General features: G+C 35.2%; 1 long non-coding RNA gene across 7 annotated transcripts; it reads left to right on the top strand.

Annotated features, from left to right (window-relative positions):
- Positions 1-290: 290 nt before the first annotated feature.
- Positions 291-6,809, top strand: LOC148391607 (uncharacterized). 7 transcript variants are annotated; one of them, XR_015860921.1, is made up of 7 exons: positions 503-538; positions 757-860; positions 931-1,027; positions 1,121-1,438; positions 1,514-1,568; positions 2,305-2,523; positions 6,424-6,809. It is a non-coding gene; the product is annotated as an uncharacterized LOC148391607 (long non-coding RNA). The 7 variants fall into 7 exon arrangements; XR_015860920.1 differs by lacking the exon at positions 2,305-2,523; XR_015860922.1 differs by lacking the exon at positions 2,305-2,523 and having other exon boundaries at positions 504-538; positions 938-1,027.
- The last annotated feature ends 3,901 nt before the right edge of the window (positions 6,810-10,710 follow it).

The following is a 10,710-nucleotide window of genomic DNA, read 5'->3' as shown; positions in this document are numbered from 1 at the left end:
CGTGTCTGGCGTCTTATTCCTTGTTTTTATATTCGCCAATTAAAACATAAAAATCTGACATTTTATATGACAATATGTGTAGGTACACTACACGAGGTTAAAAAAAAAAAGAGAATAAATAAATAAAGGGTTAATTGCACAACAAAAGCACATTTACAAATATACAATACAAATATACTCGATACAAATATTTTCATTTGATTGAAGGCAATGGCATTAACCACTCGACCAGAGCCTGCTCGGGAACCAAAGGAGATTTGGTCATATTGATAGGGTATCCTCCATCCAAACATGTTCGGTGTTGAAAGTTTCAACGGATAGTCCGAAGCAAGCCTTTCCACAGTAGTCACCATGACAGGCGACCACCTGGTGGCGTCAGTGTGCCGAGCGCCGTTGGACGATCAGGAGAAGAAGATTTGAATCGACGGATGTGACGTCAGGGCTTTAGGTCAATTGAAGACAGGTGTGCTCGCTCAAGGGGAGTTATCATATGCAGGCGCCACCGAGCGCGGGCCGGCGGCGGCGGACGGTTTCTCAGGTAAGCGAGCATGCTCGCAAATGTTTGTCGTCTTTGTCGTTTAAAAAAAAAATCCTCTTTTAATATTCATGATTTCCTTATTTCTTAAAACTGACCAAATTTAAACGGATGTCTTCCTTTAGTCCAGCTCGTTCCAGCGGCATTGGTCTTGTGTATGTATGATTTTGTGTGTGTTTTTTAATAACGTTTTCATACTTTATTTTATTGTATGTAAATAGCTGTTAGTCACGTGACCCAATGTGGAGGTACTTGTGGGCGGGGCCTGCTAAAAGACCAACTACGGAAGCTCCCCAAGTACTGATGTGCATTCCAGTTCTTTTAGGTGAACTGAATCTTTAGAATCTCTTTGAACGAATCGTTCACTCACGAGCCAACACTATTTGGGTTTTCAGTCTTGAGGTGAGCGTTGGTTGCCCTTCTGTCACTGTCATGGACACGAGTCTTTGGTCAAGTGGTAAACGTCATTGCCTCTAACACGATGGAACCATGGTTCGGGACCCGACCTTACCCGCGAGCTGTGCTTTGTCGATTTTCACTCACTTCTGCATAAAGTTTGTGACTTTTTTTTTTTTTTTTTTGAAGGCAGGTTTCAGTCTTGCCTGTCGGAGAGGTGGGCGTGGTCAAGCCAATTTCAGTTGCGCTGTGATTGGTCAGACTGAATTTGGGCAGAGGTAGGAGGCGGGCAAAGTGGCACTTAGGTTTTTGAAGGCAGTTTTCAGTCTTGAGGTGAGCGACAGGTGCAACCGCCCGCGTGTGAAGTGGCCTGTCACGTGGTACGCTAGTGTGCAAAGCACCATTGGACGAGCAGGCGAGGAAGATTTGAATTGACGGATGTGACGTCATGTCTTCGGGTGTTGTCAAATACCGGTGCAATCACCCGCGCAGCGGGCGGTTTCTCAGGTAAGCTAACATGCTAGGAAATGTTTGTCGTTCATTGGCGTTTCTCACGACGGACGCCTTGTTTGTTTGTTGCAGGATTCAAGGCGAGTTATCAAATGCAGGCGCCACCGACCGTGTGGCGGTTTCTCGGGTAAGCTATCAAATGTTTGTCGTTCATTGCCGTTTCTCACGACGGACCCCTTGTTTGTTTGATGCGAACAAATATCTTGAAAATCTTTTCACACTCGTCCCGGCCACCGCGACTGTCGTTTTGCCGCTACAGTATTTCAAACCTCTTTGGCGTTGTGTTTCGTCAAATTAACAATGTTGCATTACATATAGTGTGCTATTTCCGTGTTATGCAAACTGATGAATGTGACAAATGTGTTACGTCATGTTCAAATCTATTCCAAGATGGCGCCCGCCCGCCCGCCTTCCGTTATGCAACAAACATTTGCGAGCGTGATTTTCTCCCGTTTAGTCGACTGCTCGATTCATGCCGACATTTTTGAGTGAGTTGATGGATGATAAAATTAAATTATTATAATTCGGATACTTTTGTAATTATTATAACTCATTACAATATACTGATAATTGTATACATATTTTAAATATAAAACTGGAGTTGGTATGTGTAATTGTTGCAAAAATATCATGCCATTGCCACTCTACTCAATGTCTATAATTGTAACTCCCAGATGCAGAGCAAATAGTATGGTATGATATTGTATGGTATTGTATTGTATGTATTGTATTGTATGCATTGTGTGTATGGTAGCGTATGGCAGGGTATTGTATGTGTTCTATGTCAATCAATCCATCCATCCGTCCGTCCACCCACCCGTCCATCCAACCCATCCACCCACCCACCCATCCAATCCATCCAGCCCATCCAACCCATCCACCCATCCACCCATCCATCCAACCCATCCACCCAACCCATCCACCCACCCATCCATCCACCCAGCCACCCATCCATCCAGCCACCCAGCCATCCACCGCTTATCCGAACGTCGGATTGCGGCGGCAGCAGCTTTAGGAGGGACTCCCAGACTTTCCTCTCTCCAGCCACTTCATCCAGCTCAACCCAGGAAATCCCAAGATTTGTATGTATTGTTTGTTTTGTTGTTTTTTGTTTTTTGTTTTGTTTTTCTTGTTTTGTTTTTTGTTTTGTATCTATTGTATTGTATGTATTGTATTGTATGTATTGTATTGTATGTATTGTATTGTATGTATTGTATGTATTGTATGTATTGTTTTTTATTTGTTTTTTTGGGTTTTTTTTTTGGTTTTGATTTTTTTTGTATGTATTGTATGTATTGTATTGTATGTATTTTTTTGTTTTGTTTTTTGTTTTGTTTTTTGTTTTTTTTGTATTGTATGTATTGTTTTGTATTGTTTGTTTTGTTTTGTTTTTTGTTTTGTATGTCTTGTATGTATTGTATTGTATGTATTGTATGTATCGTATTGTATGTAATTGTATGTATTCTATTATGTATTGTATGTATTGTATTGTATGTATTATTTTATTTTTATTTTTTTGTTTTTTGTTTTGTTTTGTTTTTTGTTTTGTATGTACTGTATGTATTGTATTGTGTGTATTGTATGTATTTTGTTTTTGTTTTCTTTTTTTTTTTTTTTTGTATTGTATGTATGTATTGTATGTATTGTATTGTATTGTATGTATTGTATTGTATGTATTGTATGTATTGTATGTATTGTATTATATGTATTGTATGTATTGTATTGTATGTATTGTTTTTTTTTGGTTGTGTTTTTGGTTTTTTTGTTTTGTATGTATTGTATTGTATGTATTGCATTGTATGTATTGTATGTATTTATTTTTTTTTATTTTTTTTTTGTATTGTATGTATTGTATGTATTGTTTTTTTGTTTTTTTTTGTTTTGTATGTATTGTATTGTGTGTATTGTATTGTATTGTATGTATTGTTTTTTGTTGGGTTTTTTTGTTTTGTTTTTTTTTGTTTTTTTGCATTGTATGTATTGTATTGTGTATTGTATTGTATTGTATGTATTGTTTTTTGTTGGGTTTTTTTGTTTTGTTTTTTTGTTTTTTTTGCATTGTATGTATTGTATGTATTGTATGTATTGTATGTATTGTATTGTATGTATTGTATGTATTGTATGTGTTTGTATTGTATGTATTGTATGTGTTTGTATTGTATGTATTGTATTGTATTGTATGTATTGTATGTATGTATTGTATGTATTGTATGTATTGTATGTATGTGTTGTATGTGTTGTATGTATTGTATGTGTTGTATGTGTTTCTATTGTATGTATTGTATTGTATTGTATTGTATGTATTGTATTGTATGTATTGTATGTATTGTATTGTTTGTATTGTATGTATTGTTTTTTTGTTTTTTTTGCATTGTATGTATTGTATTGTATGTATTGTTATGTATTGTTATGTATTGTTATGTATTGTATGTATTGTATGTATTGTATTGTATTGTATGTATTGTATTGTATGTATTGTATGTATTGTTTTTTGGTTTTTTTGTTTTTTGTTTTGTATGTATTGTGTGTATTGTATTGTATTGTATGTATTGTATTGTATGTATTGTTTTGTTTTGTTTTTTGTTTTGTTTTTTGTTTTGTATGTATTGTGTGTATTGTATTGTATTGTATGTATTGTTTTGTTTTTTGTTTTGTTTTTTTTGTTTTGTTTTCTTTTTTTTGTTTTTTGTTTTTTTGTATTGTAATTATTGTATGTATTGTATTGTATTGTATGTATTGTATTGTATGTATGTATTGTATTGTATGTATTGTATGTATTGTATTGTATTTGTATTTTATTTGTATTGTATTGTTTGTATTGTATTGTTTGTATTGTATTGTTTGTATTGTATTGTTTGTATGTATTGTTTGTATGTATTGTTTGTATTGTATTGTTTGTATTGTATTGTTTGTATGTATTGTTTGTATTGTATGTATTGTATTGTTTGTTTTGTTTTTTGTGTTTTGTTTTTTGTTCACCCATCCACCCATCCATCCATCCATCCATCCATCCATCCATCCATCCATCCATCCATCCATCCACCCACCCATCCATCCACCCATCCACCCACCCATCCATCCACCCATCCATCCAGCCACCCATCCAGCCAGCCTCCCAGCCATCCACCGCTTATCCGGACGTCGGATTTTTTTGTATTGTATGTATTGTATGTATGTATGTATTTTTTTGTTTTGTTTTTGGTTTGTTGTTTTTTGTTTTGTTTTGTTTTTTGTTTTGTATGTATTGTATGTATGTATTGTATGTATCGTATTGTATTGTATGTATTGTATGTCTTGTATTGTATGTATTGTATTGCATTGTATTGTATGTATTGTATTGTATGTATTGTATTGTATGCATTGTATTGTATGTATTGTTTTTTATTTTTTTTTTTTTTGTTTTGTTTTTTGTTTTGTATGTACTGTATGTATTGTATTGTGTGTATTGTATGTATTGTTTTGTTTTTTGTTTTGTTTTCTTCTTTTTTTTTGTTTTTTGTATTGTATGTATTGTATTGTTTGTATTGTATTGTATTGTTTGTATTGTATGTATTGTATTGTATGTATTGTATTGTATGTATTGTATTGTATGGTATGTATTGTATTGTATGTATTGTATGTATTGTTTGTATTGTTTGTATTGTATTGTGTTTGTATTGTATGTATTGTATGTATTGTATGTATTGTATGTATTGTATGTATTGTATGTATTGTATGTATTGTATGTATTGTATGTATTGTTTGTTTTTGTTTTTTTTTGTGTTTTGTTTTGTATGTATTGTGTGTATTGTATGTATTGTATGTATTGTATGTATTGTTTTGTTTTGTTTTTTGTTTTGTTTTTTTTGTTTTGTTGTGTTTTTTGTTTTGTTTTTTGTATTGTATGTATTGTATTGTATGTATGTATTGTATTGTTTGTATTGTATTGTTTGTATGTATTGTTTGTATGTATTGTATGTATTGTATGTATTGTTTGTATTGTATTGTTTGTATTGTTTGTTTTGTTTTTGGTTTTTTGTTTTGTATGTATTGTATTGTATGTATTGTATTGTATGTATTTTTTGTTTTGTATGTATTGTATTGTATGTATTTTTTTTTTTTTTTTTTTCATTTGTTTTTTCTTTTTTGTTTTGTATGTATTGTATGTATTTGTTTTTTCTTTTGTTTTTCTTTTGTTTTTTCTTTTTTTTTGTTTTGTATGTATTGTATTGTATGTATTGTATGTGTTGTATGTATTGTATGTATTGTATTGTATTGTTTGTTTTGTATTGTTTGTTTTTCTTTTTTTTTTAATGTTTTGTTTTGCGCCGCGTCATTTTGCAATATTGTTGTTTTACTGTTTTTTTAATCATGAAATGAACTGTTTGTACTGTAACTGTGTGTGTGTACCATTGAACTGCAATTAAACTGTGAACTGAATTCAAGTGGTCCATTTTAAACATTGGCATTGGCAGTCTATCGTGCATACAAACTGGAATCATTTGAGACATTCTCAATGACAAGACAATTGTAAAGTTAGGCTGAAACAAAATTGACTTGTTAAATATGCAGTGTCAGGCTTTTTTTTTTTTTTTTTAACTACACAAAGAAAAGCTGCATGCATTCTAAATTGTTGACAAAAGCCAAGTAGCCAGACACCCATAGATGCAAACGACAAGTGTACAAACGGTGTCTGTTGCGATCAGTAAGTCATCTTTGGCAACCCTGCTTTAAAATGGCCACCGAACTCAGAATCTTGCAGAATGTTGGTACATTTTTCTGTACGAGTAAAAGCTGTTTTAATGTGGTCAGAGACATTTTTTGGTTTTTGAATCGTCATGCATCATGTGGGCATACTTGTGAATAAAATCAACAGTGGTGTGTTTGCTTCCTGTTGGTGGTCTTGTAAATAAAGTCAACTTTGGTGTCAGTCATCATTCAGGATGTGCCTCAATCGATGGTGCATCTCTTGAATGTGAAACTTCTTGCATGTTTTGCTGCAGGGCTTGGCGTCCCCATTGGCTGTTTGACTACAAAGAAGGCTGCTGCTGTCCAGTCCAGGTTGCTGCTATAGTCAATTGAATGTATAAACATAGCGAGTAACTTCCAGGACCTTAGCTTTCAATTCAAAGCACAGTTGCGTAACTACACGGCCAGCCTCGGTACATGTACTGGGTGGTACCACCCAGTTCAGAGTGAAGTAAAGGCCAGAGTGGTCGTCTTAATACTAGCATCCTCATGAAATTGACCATATCAGACAGGCTAGATGAATTCCAAGTGCTACCACCGGGTGGCAGCGTATTTGCCTCAAGCTGTTTGGTGCTGGGTCAATGCGACGCGTCTTTCGTTGTTTTGCCCAAAGCAACCTAATAAACAATATTTGCCTCAACCTGTCTGACGCTCCATTGAACTGTATGCAATAATTTTTAACTTGAAACAACTACATTACAAATGATAGGCGCCCTAATTAGACAGCTGGGTCAACGTGACCCGTCTTTTGCGGTTTGTTTTGCCCAAAGCAACCTAACGCATAGGTACTGCCGCTATCTCGTCGATGTGCATGTCTCTAAAATGTACAAAGCAAATTCATTCGCATAATAAACTTCCAAACCAAGCAATGCTTCTTTCTAGGTCTCCTCATGTCCTCAGCACTGCAAACCTTTGGGCCGGTACACCATATGAAGTAAATGATGGAATGTTTTTTTTTTTTACATCTCTAATGTGTATCAAGCATACCAGATGGTGTTTTAGAACAGCCTAGAATATTAAGTTACAAAAAGTTTAAAAAAACTTACTAAAGTGTAGAAAAAGTTATTGATTATGTATTTGCTCCACGGAGGGAGTATTGACAAGCGTTACCTCCTTCATAGTCTGCGCATTGTGTGCTTCGCAGCGCGGTGTGGACAGCAGGGGGCGCAGGCGGCACAGGGAGCAGCGGCGCAGGCGGCGCAGGCAGCAGGGGTGGGGAATCGAACCCTGGATCTCAGGTGTTCAAGCGCAGCGACGGAGCCACTCGCCAAGCGTGGCGAGCTCGGCAGTGACCCCGCTTTCACTTCGAGTCATTCTTAGACGTTCAGTATTGCGCTCCGCGCGCGCTGGGTAAGTACAAAAGAGAACTGGCGGCCGCCAGCTGCCAGGTCACGCTGGCCGACCGGTTCGTGACACGGCCTCATGCACCGTACAGCCCTGGTTCGATCCCAGTGGTGGGAACTTTCTCCGGCCCACCTTTGTAAGCGTCTGAATACATGCATATAGGTTGCATGTCGACGCATTTATTTATGTATAAACGCCCAGTGTGGCCCCGCCCGCAAGTGGGCGGGGCGATGCAGCTGGCCCCGCCCCATCGAAATGGCGCCATCCCGGGCCCCGCCCGCAAGTGGGCGGGGCTATGTAGCTGGCCCCGCCCCCATCGAAATGGCCCCGCCCCCTGCCCTACAAAAAGACGGTAGGGTAGGGTAGGGGCGAAGCCCCGCCCCTGCCCTACAAAAAGACAGTAGGGTAGGGTAGGGGCGAAGCCCCGCCCCCTGCCCTACAAAAAGACAGTAGGGTAGGGGGCGGGGCTTCGCCCCGCCCCCTACCCTACTGTCTTTATATACAGTATATATATACAGTATATATATATATATACTGTATATATATATATACAGTATATATATATATATACTGTATATATATATACTGTATATATATATATATACTGTATATATATATACTGTATATATATATATATACAGTATGTATATACTGTATATATATATGTATATATACAGTATATATATACTGTATATATATATATATATACAGTATATATATACTGTATATATAAGTATATATATATACAGTATATATACTGTATATATATATATACTTATATATACTGTATATATATACTGTATATATATACAGTATATATATATACTGTATATATATACAGTATATATATATACTGTATATATATATATACAGTATATATATATACTGTATATATATATACTGTGTATATATACAGTATATATATACTGTATATATACAGTATATATATACTGTATATATACAGTATATATAAATGCTGTATATATATATACAGTGTATATATATATATATACAGTATATATATATATACAGTATATATATTGTATATATACAGTATATATATATATATATATATATATACTGTATATATATATATATACTGTATATATATATATATACTGTATATATATATATATACTGTATATATATATATACTGTATATATATACAGTATATATATATACAGTATATATATATATACAGTATATATATATACAGTATATATATATACTGTATATATATATATATATATATACAGTATATATATATATATATATATATATATATATACAGTATATATATATATATATACTGTATATATATATATATATACAGTATATATATATATATATATACAGTATATATATATATACATACAGTATATATATATATATATATATATATATATATATATATATATATATATATACAGTATATATATATATATATACTGTATATATATATACAGTATATATATATACACTGTATATATATATACAGTATATATATATACACTGTATATATATATATATATATAGTATATATATATACTGTATATATATACAGTATATACTGTATATATATATATATACAGTATATATATATATATACAGTATATATATATATACTGTATATATATATACAGTATATATATATATACTGTATATATATATATACAGTATATATATATATATATATATATATATACTGTATATATACAGTATATATATATATATATATATATATACAGTATATATATATACTGTATATATACAGTATATATATATACTGTATGTATATATACAGTATATATATATACTGTATGTATATATACAGTATATATATATATACTGTATATATATACAGTATATATATATACTGTATATATATACAGTATATATATATACTGTATATATATACAGTATATATATATACTATATATATACAGTATATATATACTGTATATATATACAGTATATATATACTGTATATATATACTGTATATAAAGACAGTAGGGTAGGGGGCGGGGCGAAGCCTACCCTACTGTCTTTTTGTAGGGCAGGGGGCGGGGCTTCGCCCCTACCCTACCCTACTGTCTTTTTGTAGGGCAGGGGCGGGGCTTCGCCCCTACCCTACCCTACCGTCTTTTTGTAGGGCAGGGGGCGGGACCATTTCGATGGGGGCGGGGCCAGCTACATAGCCCCGCCCACTTGCGGGCGGGGCCCGGGGTGGCGCCATTTCGATGGGGCGGGGCCAGCTGCATCGCCCCGCCCACTTGCGGGCGGGGCCACACTGGGCGTTTATACATAAATAAATGCGTCGACATGCAACCTATATGCATGTATTCAGACGCTTACAAAAGTGGGCCGGAGAAAGTTCCCACCACTGGGATCGAACCAGGGCTGTACGGTGCATGAGGCCGTGTCACGAACCGGTCGGCCAGCGTGACCTGGCAGCTGGCGGCCGCCAGTTCTCTTTTGTACTTACCCAGCGCGCGCGGAGCGCAATACTGAACGTCTAAGAATGACTCGAAGTGAAAGCGGGGTCACTGCCGAGCTCGCCACGCTTGGCGAGTGGCTCCGTCGCTGCGCTTGAACACCTGAGATCCAGGGTTCGATTCCCCACCCCTGCTGCCTGCGCCGCCTGCGCCGCTGCTCCCTGTGCCGCCTGCGCCCCCTGCTATCCACACCGCGCTGCGAAGCACACAATGCGCAGACTATGAAGGAGGTAACGCTTGTCAATACTCCCTCCGTGGAGCAAATACATAATCAATAACTTTTTCTACACTTTAGTAAGTTTTTTTAAACTTTTTGTAACTTAATATTCTAGGCTGTTCTAAAACACCATCTGGTATGCTTGATACACATTAGAGATGTAAAAAAAAAAAACATTCCATCATTTACTTCATATGGTGTACCGGCCCAAAGGTTTGCAGTGCTGAGGACATGAGGAGACCTAGAAAGAAGCATTGCTTGGTTTGGAAGTTTATTATGCGAATGAATTTGCTTTGTACATTTTAGAGACATGCACATCGACGAGATAGCGGCAGTACCTATGCGTTAGGTTGCTTTGGGCAAAACAAACCGCAAAAGACGGGTCACGTTGACCCAGCTGTCTAATTAGGGCGCCTATCATTTGTAATGTAGTTGTTTCAAGTTAAAAATTATTGCATACAGTTCAATGGAGCGTCAGACAGG

The sequence above is a fragment of the Syngnathus floridae genome, chromosome 10 (assembly GCF_059516105.1).
Source record: "Syngnathus floridae isolate MCC-2025c chromosome 10, RoL_Sflo_1.0, whole genome shotgun sequence".
Lineage (NCBI taxonomy): Eukaryota > Metazoa > Chordata > Actinopteri > Syngnathiformes > Syngnathidae > Syngnathus > Syngnathus floridae.
This window is presented reverse-complemented; position numbering and strand designations above follow the sequence as displayed.